The following is an 11,912-nucleotide window of genomic DNA, read 5'->3' as shown; positions in this document are numbered from 1 at the left end:
AAAACATGGTTGTTGAGGACCTTTATTCGTTTTGAAAGACCTATCCAACGATACCCCACACCATTGGGTTATAGCGAAAACAATACATAAAGATTGTTTGGATTGTAAGTACCTCATATTTTCTTTACTTTATACCGTTCTGTCGCCATGCATGATTTATGTATCCATGCCAAATTGCAGCTTCCTAGCGCTAAAGATAACGGAGCAAAGCCGCGGACGGACAGACAGACGGACATGGAGAAACTAATAAGGGTACTTGTCTACTACACGGAATCCTAAAATAAAACGAGTTAAGATTTTTCAAAAACTCTGCTGATGACAAAAATCTGTATCTCGACCGTCGGTTATAAGTAGCCCTGACAAGTCCAAGGGTCCGAATTGTTAAGTTTTGGACTTTGTCATAAAGTAATTAAATTAAATAATCTAAGAAAGCTTATCGTTTTAATTTGGTCGTAACATTTTACTACTTTAACTGGCTTTAATGGCATTTAATAGGAATTTTCGAACAGATATCTACTTCCTTTCGGAGTAATACCCAAGATTATAAAATACGTATATATCGAAAATAAAATTATTAATCATTTACAGATACACAAATTTTTTTTATTAGTATATAATCAATAGAAATCAGTACACAAAAAACTTAAATAAAACACTATTATTACAAAAAAAAAACAAGCACCACTATATAAACACAAACTTAAAATTATTTAACTAACGTAAAGCCCGTCCTGTGACATGCCTTGTCCAAAAGTCCCCATCACACTCGCAGCGTTGCCACGCTGTATGGCGATGGAGACCTGTTGGACAAGCCAAGACCCAGAACGGGGATCGTTCCCCCTCTCCCTTAGCCGCCGACCCAGTTCCCTGAACAATTCGGACGCCTCGCTGCACCAGGGTCCGGCTGTCTCGACAGCAATGGGCACAAAATCGTACGCCCCCTGTAACCCGGAGTACTTGGCACGCTTATTTTTGGCGGCAATTTCTGCCGCTGAACCCGCGGCCTTAACCGTGTGTCTTAGATGGGATGCAGCAAATGTACTAACACATGTCGCATCCCATAAAAGACACCGCCCCCTCCGCCAGGGGACTAAGGTGAGCCCGTCGGGTCTTTTACCGTCCGACCGTGACAAGCCTGGTGGTTCCAGTACGCACGGGATATTGGCCGACACCATTGCCCGCCGCACAATTTCATTTAAAGAGTGGTGTCTAGGGAAACGACCGGCGCACCTTTGGCAACTCAGCCCGTGATGGCCACTCTCCTCAACCATCATGCCACAAATACACCGGTGTGCGTTGCACACTTTGCATCCCAGCCTTAGGGCCACTGCAATTCTCAGGGAGTCGTTGTCCAACAGTGTGCCCAGGTGCGGAGATGGCAAAGCATGCAACCACGCTCCCGACTCCGGCATGGAAACTGCCTTGAGGCGCGCCAAGTCGGCCCCCGAAGCCCCACTCTGTAAATTTGCGCACGCAAGTTTGCAAAGGATGTCATCCCATGCCCTCTGCGTCACCAAGCTATCGGGACGTTCACTGGTAGGGCATAATGTGGCCCATTTTGCCAAAGCCTCGGAAACGTATGGTACGCACACGTCGCTACCCTGGATTCCCAGAATACGAGCAACGAGACCAGCTGAGCCATGCGCCGACGCCAAAAAGGCCACCAAACCGACGTCCTGCACCCGCCGAATACCAAGACCGCCGTAACGAACCGGTAAGGAAGCCTGACGCCACTGAGTATCATTCAGATTCACATTTAGCAGCGATTCCAAAGCAACCTTGAGCGTGTCGTCCAGAGAAAGCAGATCCTGTTCAAAAAACCAAGTTGGAGACGTGCGCAAAGTGTACACCATGCGGGGCAACGCGAAACAATTCCGCAACAAAATGAGGGAGACGTGTGCAGCCAGATGCGCCAAATGCTCGCGTACTCCCGAGAGTGCCTGCCTTTTAAGTTGTAGTACAGAGCTGACACCCTCGGAAAACACGGGAGCACCTAGCAAATGGAAAGAGGATTTATCAATCTGCCTCATTCCGGGCAGAACTACTTCAAGCTCCGTAAAAGCTTCACAGGATATGCCCCCGCAGGTAAAATACTCGCACTTGGATGGATTAATCTCCAGGCCGATCTCTTTAAAAGCTGGTATTAAGGTCTTTAAACTCTCAACGACCACATCTGGGCTACCTCCAATGATGCCGTCATCCAAATACCACACATTTAACGGAGCGTTCACCCCCGAGATTATTTTATGGATGGCCAAGCAGAAAATAAGGGGTCCCAGGGGGTCTCCCTGTTGAGCACCGACTTGCGACTGGATGACATCACTAGAGTAGAATAGGTTACTTGGAGAGGAATAGCATTGGTAAATGAAGGGGTATAAAGAGGGAGTTCTTTCTAGGACCTCCTTAAGAATGATGTCTCTTTCCACCGTGTTAAACGCATTTTTTATATCGATCTTAACAATGACATTACCAGATGCATGGCGTTCAACAGCATAATGGCGAGTGGCATGAATCGCCGCCTCACAGCCCAGCACAGTGCCGAAGCCCATCTGCCTGGGGAGTAAATAGCCAGACATTACCTCCCTTACTGCTCGACAGCAAAGTTTAGCCGTGAGACGTCGGAAAATGCTGCCCACGGCAATTGGTCTAATACCACCGTCCTTCTTAGATAAAGCACATAGCGAAGCACCATAAAGAAACGGCCTAACCTCCATATTCAACATACCTCTCAGTAAAAAATTGCACAGTTTTGCGAGGGAGTCCAAGAGACGGGGACCGTTGTCCCCCGCGGAAGGTGAAGTCAGTTCCTTTAGATGCTGTGGCCTCAAACCATCGAAACCAGATGCTGACCCGTTATAGAAGGAGGCAATTGCCGCAGCCACGTCCATTGGCGTTACGGACAAACAAGGGTTTGAAATACCAGGCTCGGGAGGCAAATCTACTAGCCTCGATGGTGGCGGGTGTTTATCTTTCAAAGCCCGTAGGGTATTACTATTATAAGGAGCCAGAGCAGAGTCCGAGAGAAGCAGGGCGAACGGCTCCCCTTAGGTCACCATCATGTAATTTAGTTTCAATTGCCCGGTATACCGAGGCCGGCCTGTTCGAGGGCTGCGTGGGTGGAAAGCATAGCTTGACGATATTAATGTTATTTTTGACCTTGGTTGTCAGCGAATTGGGTTCAGCGGCATCCGGCACCCTTAAAGCTGAGTAAGAAAAAGAGAGCAAACTACACCAATCCTCAACACTATTACTGCGCAGGCAATCATTTATGACCGAGCACAGCTTACCAGCAGCAAGGCACCTAGCTCCCTTAGGTATGTGTCTCAATACCCGAATCTTAGCCTTTAAAGCTGGTATATCAACAAGGCGAAGTCCCGTTTGCGTTTGAGGCACCTCCCGAGACCCATCGTTTGAAACTCCGGTTGGATTAGGATCAACACGCAATGCATTTGTGCCGTGGATACGGCTTAAATGAATATTAAGCCCCTTTTGACCCTTAAAAAAACGAACCGGTGAACAAAACGGACATGGCACAGGATCAGCGTCGGAGTTCGCCCGGGGCGACGGCTGGGGAGGGGTAACATCGGCGGCATTGGCCTTCTCCGACATTCAGATTAATTCTGTTTATCTAATATTTGGTTTAATGTATGTATGTTCATTCATAGACATTATCATAAAAATCATAAAAAATCATTTAAGATGTCTGGAAAAAGAAGCATTTTTATTTATTTATAAAATTGAACGCGCCACACACTAAGTGGCAAAATTTATATACATTCTACAATATACGTAAGATAAAAAATATGCAACAAATTAATTATCCTTTTCACCTAGTAAGTTCAACTTCAAGTATTTTAGGATTCAGTTATCACGTTTTATAACTGAACACCAGTTAAAGAGTCGAATCATATGAAACATCAGGTTCCTATTTTTAAAATTTGAATAGACCTCAAGCTTAAATTTAAAAAAATATTTCATTCTCAGAGTGGTTGCAACTTTTGTCTCAGAATAATCGGCTTAGAAAATAACACTTGAAAGCAAATAAAAAAGTTTCTGTATTACTCGATGGAGTTACTTAAGCGACAAGATTTGCAAGTTTTCTGTCTCCAGAGAATAGGATCCTGACATATTTGTATTTAATGGTATCAATTGATCACAAAGCTCGCAGAGACCCTGGCAACTTGGAAAGACTAGTGGTGATGGGAAAGGTGGACGGCAGACGGCCTAGAGGACCAAGTCCAATAAGATAGTGTGACCAAATATCCGCCGAGATGGACATCACACTAAGCAACGCTTTCCACAAATCAACTGACAGGAAGAAGTGGAGAGCTGTCATAAGGAAAATTAGGAAGTGGAGTCACGCTCCTCAGCAGTGAGGGACTGACTTAGAAGAGAAAGATCAATCGATCAGGTTTGTTTTTAGGATCAAATGTCTGTATGGGATCCATTGCATTAAAGGAATACAAAAGTCAGAAATGACAGTCAAAGTCCGACAGTCGTACTTCACTCGCAAAACGCTCCCAACAAAACGATAAGTGAACGTGACGTCACGGTCCCTGAGAGCCCAGCTTGATGTATGAAAAACAAGAAAATTGCGATTATGTCGGTAAAGTATTGCGTTTACGTTTATAGTTGCAATATTATGTTAAGCTAGATACTAATTATCCGAAAGGATCTATTGTATTCTAAAATTGTTTTTATATTCTTCAAATTATAACTTTTTTTTTTTAGTTAAAGTGTAGTCTATTTATTGACAATAACAATATACATAATGGATATAAATAGATTACACTTTAATTATAACTATTAGGTTTTAGAATAATTGTTGAAGCTTCTTCACTTTAAGATTACATTCTTTGTTTTGTATGTATATAAGCTCACCTTGTACCAATAAAGCCACATTATAGTGGAAGAGCGGTGTCTCTTGACACAAGTATTTCGTTACTTAAAAAGACACATCAACTTGCATATTGACAACTTTTTGTTGTTACTGAATATTTTTCTTTTTAAATAAAATGTAAGGAATCGAATGCTATCCTTACTTTTTTTCCTTTTTGGAAGTTAAAAAACCCGCCTAATTTTTTTATCATTTCCTTATATTTTTTTAATATCCACATTATTGTGATACCATATCTATTTAACTTGATTTTGTTATAAAATTCAACAATTCAAATTCAGCGTACTTCGGATCGGCTGACTCCTCGGCGCTGCGTAGAGATGTGGCCTCGCTCTGCATTTTCTATCGCATGTACATACAACGGAGAGTGCTCCGAGGAATTGTTCGGATTAATCCCTGCCGCTTCTTTTCGCCATCGCCCTACGCGACAACATTTCCATCCTCACCACTTAGATGGTTGGCAGTCCTCAACTGTGCGTTTCTCCAGGAACTTTCTGCTTCGCACAGCTAAACTGTGGAATGAACTGTCGCCTGCGATATTTCCGGACCGATACGACCTTCAAACCTTCAAGAAAAGAGCGTACTGCCATCTTAAAGGCCGGCAACCCCTCTGGTGTTGCAGGTGTCCATGGGCGGCGGTAATCGCTTACATCAGGTGATCCGTCTGCTCGTTTGCCTCCTATACCATAAAAGAAACATGTGTCATCCTCCCTATCATAAAGAAAATTCGTGTTTTATAATAAAATTCCCACTTTGTTCCGAAGCGGCAACGCGATATTCTTGCTCGAACTTTTCAACAACCACAGACAACTTACTTTAATGTAGCTTGTTAAGGTTGCTTTCGAATAGCGACTGCAGCAACGTCACTGTGTTGACGCGGGCGATGTCACTGTAAAATTCCTTGATAAATTGCGTTCATGTACTTAGTTGTCGCATTGATGTCGTGATTACACAATTGTGAATACATAATTATATGCAATATGCACATATGTACTTAAGTATAAAATTTATTGTGACATGTAATATGATATTACCAATAAATATGATTATGATTAGAACGCTAAATACATCAGTAGTATTATTAAGGACCAGTGCAGTTGCAGATAATTTCGGTGATCGCAAAATAAGAGTTAATCAAATGAACTTACAATATGGTCGCCATTTTATTGACAACCCTAAAAATACCCTATTTCGGGTGGCAAACAATATCTTAAATTTTCGCGCCATGCGGCGCGCAGTCGCTAGGCGGCAGGTTTTCAATATTAAAAATGGCGGCCGCCGGCCGCACGCGCGGTTGTTTGAACGTCCATTTCAAGGCATCTTGCCACATGAGGGGTTATAAACAAGTTTGGTTCCTCATATTATTTTTTTACTTACATTTTTTTTTATATACTACGTTGGTGGCAAACAAGCATACGGCCTGCCTCCGTAGTCTCCGTAGCCTATGTACACCTGCAACTCCAGAGGAGTTACACGCGCGTTGCCGACCCTAACCCGACCCCCCTCGTCGTCGTCGTCGTTGTGTTTTACGAGACATCGAACAACTAGAGGAATTGCTTACAACTTTTTTAATAACAAAACTTTCGTGAGACACAGACATATAAAATATTTTAAAACGAGTCACTCACGTATTTTAAGTTGAAAATCGCTCGACATGGCCTTATTGGGATTAGTCTGATCTCCTCACGATGTTCCTTCACCGAAAAGCGAATGGTGAATATTAGAATAGGTAAATGATATTTCGTACATAAGGCCTGAAAAATTTATTGGTACGAGTACGCGACCGCCGAATTGCAAGTCGCGCGCTCTTACCGCTAGGCCACCAGCGCTTCACAAGCGCCAAAATACTAGAAAACTACAATCTCGAATAGCAGCTTTACCTTAAATTAAAATAAACGTATCTGTGTTTAATCATGTACTAAGTAAAATTAACGTGGCCACTCGTAATTAAGGCCGGTAGTGCTGCAGCCAAGTTCGTTAGTTTGTTCGCGGTAACGGGATACTCTTGTGTTCCAACTTTGCAACAACCACAGGTCACTTCCCCGTTCGACGAAGTATGAGGTCAATGTGGAACAGACTAGTCTGTCCGGAAAGAGAAGAATCGTGGAATGTATTGGGCCTCACATACATTCCACGACTCTTCTTTTTCCGCCCAAACTATAAATAAATAAATAAAATAAAATAAATATTATAGGACATTATTACACAAATTGACTAAGTCCCACAGTAAGCTCAATAAGGCTTGTATTGAGGGTACTTAGACAACGATATATATAATATATAAATATTTATAAATACTTAAATACATAGAAAACACCCATGACTCAGGAACAAATATCCATGCTCATCACACGAATAAATGCCCTTACCAGGATTTGAACCCGGGACCATCAGCTTCGTAGGCAGGGTCACTACCCACTAGGCCAAACCGGTCGTCCGTTTTATTATTTCCGGTTATTATTATTTTATCTCCTTGGATTTCACGGGCCTATAAATCCCGGTCTTTTGATTGGCTTACGTGGGGATATAGATACAACACGTAGAGCCCACTTGGAGAGATTTAATGTCATGTAGAACGCCTGCTGGAACCCGTTCACGGGCCCAACAATAGACACCCATGAACCGGTCGCAGCAGGCATTGGGACTATTGTAGTAAAAGTGAACAGTATAACGGTCTATGGATTGAAGTTTGGGAGGACAATGAGACTGGGTTATTGCAAAGACGTCCGGACACCTGCCATAACAATGTTTTCACTAGTTATCGAGGCAGGCGGTGACTCGCCGCCCACTAGATGAGCCCCTGAAAATGCCGTCGTGAAGACGACCAGGAGGAACACCGGTTATTATTATTTATTTGTTTCGAATCCAGGAAGATCCATATAGTGTTAGTACCATTACAGAGAATCTTAAAAATAAATTGGGGAGTGACATAGAACTTACAAATAACTTAAAACACACTTACATGGCACATTAACTTACTTACTTACTCCGTTGGCTCAGCGACCCAAAATGAGACTTGGCCTCCGACACAAGACAGCGCCACTTTTCTCGGTCCTGTGCGACCTCTCGCCAATTGTCGACTCGAAGCTCGCGCAGATCCGCCTCCACCATGTCGCTCCAGCGATACCTAGGGCGTCCGATAGGACGTCCTCCTGCTAGGCGACCCAAGTACGCTCTTTTTACGTTCCGATCTTCGTCCATTCTCTCAAGGTGGCCCAACCAACTGAGTCTGTGGGCTTTACTTTCTCCCATGATGTTAGGTTCAGCCACTAGGTCTTCAATCTCACGGTTCTTAAGGACTGTCCATTAAGACAACACAAAATGTATTATAGTAAAATAAATAAAATAAAATAAAATCTAGGCATTGTAGATGCACCATTTCTCAGCATCTGTATACTTACTATATAGTGACGAAAGAATTTGAAATTCTTTCGCTGCTTTTAACTCTTGCATTTGTACACATATTCGACGACCGGTCTGGCCTAGTATGTAGTGACCCTGCCTATGAAGCCGATAGTCCTGGGACCGAATCCCGGTAAGGGCATTTATTTGTCCGATGAGCACAGATATTTGTTCTTGAGTCACATGCATGACTCATTAATAGCAATAAAGTGTCATATTATTCGTCTTGCAAGAAAAAACTCCAGTTATTTGTACGAAAAGGTATTAAATAAGTCTTTCTAGTACACTTTTAATTTTCTTATTATTCTCTTCTTATTTTATATCCTCTTAAAATGTTGTTCTATGATAAAAGTCAACACTCAGATTTTCATTAAATATTTTAATACGCAAATCCGACTTGTGTGCGAAAATCTCATAAGTGATGTATAAACAGTTTGAGTTAGGAATTGTTCACAAAGAGGGTGTTAGAGTTAGCGATAGTCCTGGGACCGAATCCCGGTAAGGGCATTTATTTGTGTAATGAACACAGACATTTCTTCCTGAGTCATGGATGCTTTCTATGTATATGAGTATGTTATTTATCTATATACGTATGTATATCCTCGCCAAGTACCTATAGTACAAGTTTTGCTTAGTTTGGGGCTAGGTTGTGCTATGCGATTGTCCCGAGATATTTATTTATTTTACAGTACATATAGTGCTACTTTACCGCGCTAGTGCGAAAATTAGCATATTACGTTACTGTATCGAACATTTAAACGGCCATATGTACTGTAAAACGTTGTAGGATACATGTGCGAACAGGTAATTCGCAACTCGTGTCAATTTAAAACACTCCCTTTGGTCGTGTTTTAATTTATCGCCACTCGTTTCGCATTTCCTATTTTTCGCACTTGTATCGTAATGTACTATTGTATCCAACTGAATTACAGAAGATCGGTAGAGCAGAACGAGTGAAGCTCTTCCTTTGTGGCTGTTTCTGAACGACTGACGTATACAAATACTAGAATACTTGTCCGGCCTTATAACGGACCCTGCAATCAATTTTAAATGCGTCTTACCCACATTGATCTTAAGGCTGCGTTTGCACCAGAGATTTGGGAAGATGCGTAGCGAGGGATGTTTTAAGAACCAATATAAGATAATTTATTTTCTTCCAAAATTTTTGTGTGATATAAATCATTTTTACTTTACTTCCGTAGCCAAATGGAAAAATACGGTACCCTTATGGATTCGTCATGTCTGCCTGTCTGTCCGTCCGTATGTCACAGCCACTTTTTTCCGAAACTATAAGAACTATACTGTTGAAACTTGGTAAGTAGATGTATTCTGTGAACTGCATTAAGATTTGCACACAAAAATAGAAAAAAAAAATCGAGAAATTTTGGGGGTTCCCCATACTTAGAACTGAAACTCTTAATTTTTTTTCATCAAACCCGTATGTGTAGGTTATCTATAGATAGGTAGGTCTTCAAAAATGATATTGAGGCTTATAATATCATTTTTTTCTAAACAGGATAGTTTGCGCGAGAGACACTTCCAAAGTGGTAAAATGTGTGTGTCCCCCCCCCCCCCCCCCCTCCCTGTAATTTTTAAAATAACAGAATGATAAAACTAAAAAAAATATATGATGTACATTACCATGCAAACTTCCACCGAAAATTGGTTTGAATGAGATATAGTAAGTAGTTTTTTTTTAACTCGGATGGCTCGAATTACTTATTCCGTGGTTCTGGTCTGATGATTAGGCTACGTCAGTGTTCCTTGTCACAAAATACTTTTCAAACCATATAAAATGTACTCTATAACCATAATTTATTGAGGCGATAAAGAACCGATTGAATTATGGAAACTTCATTCAAAAACAGCGTAAATTATACCTTTTTTCTATTAAAATAAGTCCTTTTTCTTCCAAACATATACTTGAGCTTCGTCCTGTGCAGACAATATAGAACCTGTTGTGATAATAATAAGGGTCAAATTGATATAAAGTAAAAAGCAGAGCTTGAGTAGCCTGACTCATTCGAGTAGAAAATTGATAAAGGATCAACGTATAAGAAAGAGGTCGTGTATTGCAATTGCTTGAAGAGCTCGGGTGAGTCGAACATTCCAGAAGAAGAAGAAGAAGAAGAAAACTTTATTTAGAAATGCTTAATTTAAACTTAAACTAAAACACAAATTATATTAGTACATTATTACTACTTATTATTATTATTAGTACTTTTTCGACAAGCGTAACCTTAACCTTAACCAGAGGGTTAATTGTCCTTCGTAGTCATAGTATTTTTTGCACTGGGTACATAAATTAATATATATGTATGTATATTTAATTATAGTATATTTATGTAAGTTTATAACCGTTAGTATATATTATTTATCGCTATTTTGCTTGTTTTAAGTTACTTATTCTTTTTTTTTTGTTTAATGCCTGCACGTACTGCACGTTCTTTTTAGCCTGATGGTTGACTGGTAGAGAATGCCTTTAGGCATTAAGTTCGCCATTTGTACTTTATTTGATATATTGTGCAATAAAGTTTAAATAAATTATTACAAGCGTCTCTAAAAGGGTGTCCACTGAGCATGTGTCGTGGTATCTTTGGGGACCATTCAGAATCTTGTACCCGATCCGATATCGGTTGTAGGATACATTCGCGTAGTCAGGCCGCAGGGAGGCCATCTAATCCAAATACAGTTCCGAAGTCAAAAATTGTGTTTCAAGCATTTCCTTATTGTATAATTTTTTGAGCATTCGTTGCTGGCCACTTAGTAATTGACTGACTTTCGTGTGTCCTAATGTTCTAGCTAGTTGTAATTTCCAACTGATTCTCGTAAAATTTTGTAAGTAGGTGTAACTATCGATACTTAGATATAATTGTTACCTGTTATTTTTTAGAAAATGTTCTAAATGTTAGAAATATGCATAAAGAACTTAAGTGCCAGAAGGGTATATGGCACGACCATTATGAGTTCGTTGTGATAATGACTCAAAAAAGTAGATATTTTTATTTTTTTGAATCTTATGAATGTTATTATATTTACTATAATATATTCTCAAGTTTTACAGAATTGATTGTAGTAACTGCCATAATAGACAAAAGCGTCAGGTAGAAGATATTCTCGAAGAATTCCCTTCCGCAGGATCATCTTGGGTACTTAATACTCGGCGGCCTGAGCCGACAACTTGCATGAAAGGCGATGGAAATTGTAGCCGGAGGTGAAAGCTTGGATATGAAGATAGGAGTAATAATGGCTTTGTTACGATTATGGGATATTGGGCAGTTAGGTAGCAAGTAACTCTTGGCTCCCTTAGATAATGATGTTTTTGTTTTTTCCCTTGGCTTCTATTTCTTTGTTTTGCTAAAAGCGAGTGTCCCACAGCTAGGTAAAGGTCTTCCTGCTCTCTTTCCATGTATCCCGGTCTTGACCCGTCCTCCGCCAGTTCCTATTACAGGCGTCAAGTTCATCTCGCCAACGCCGTCGAGGTGCAGCGGTAGCACGGTCGCATTTTTATCGCCTGTCACCATGGCTGACAACAATAAGTATCAACAACAACAACAAAACCAACACAACAACAACAACAACAAGTATGTAAGTGCGTAAGTGACAGGCGATA

This window comes from Cydia pomonella, chromosome 21 (genome assembly GCF_033807575.1).
Source record: "Cydia pomonella isolate Wapato2018A chromosome 21, ilCydPomo1, whole genome shotgun sequence".
NCBI classification, from domain to species: Eukaryota; Metazoa; Arthropoda; class Insecta; order Lepidoptera; family Tortricidae; genus Cydia; species Cydia pomonella.
This window is presented reverse-complemented; position numbering follows the sequence as displayed.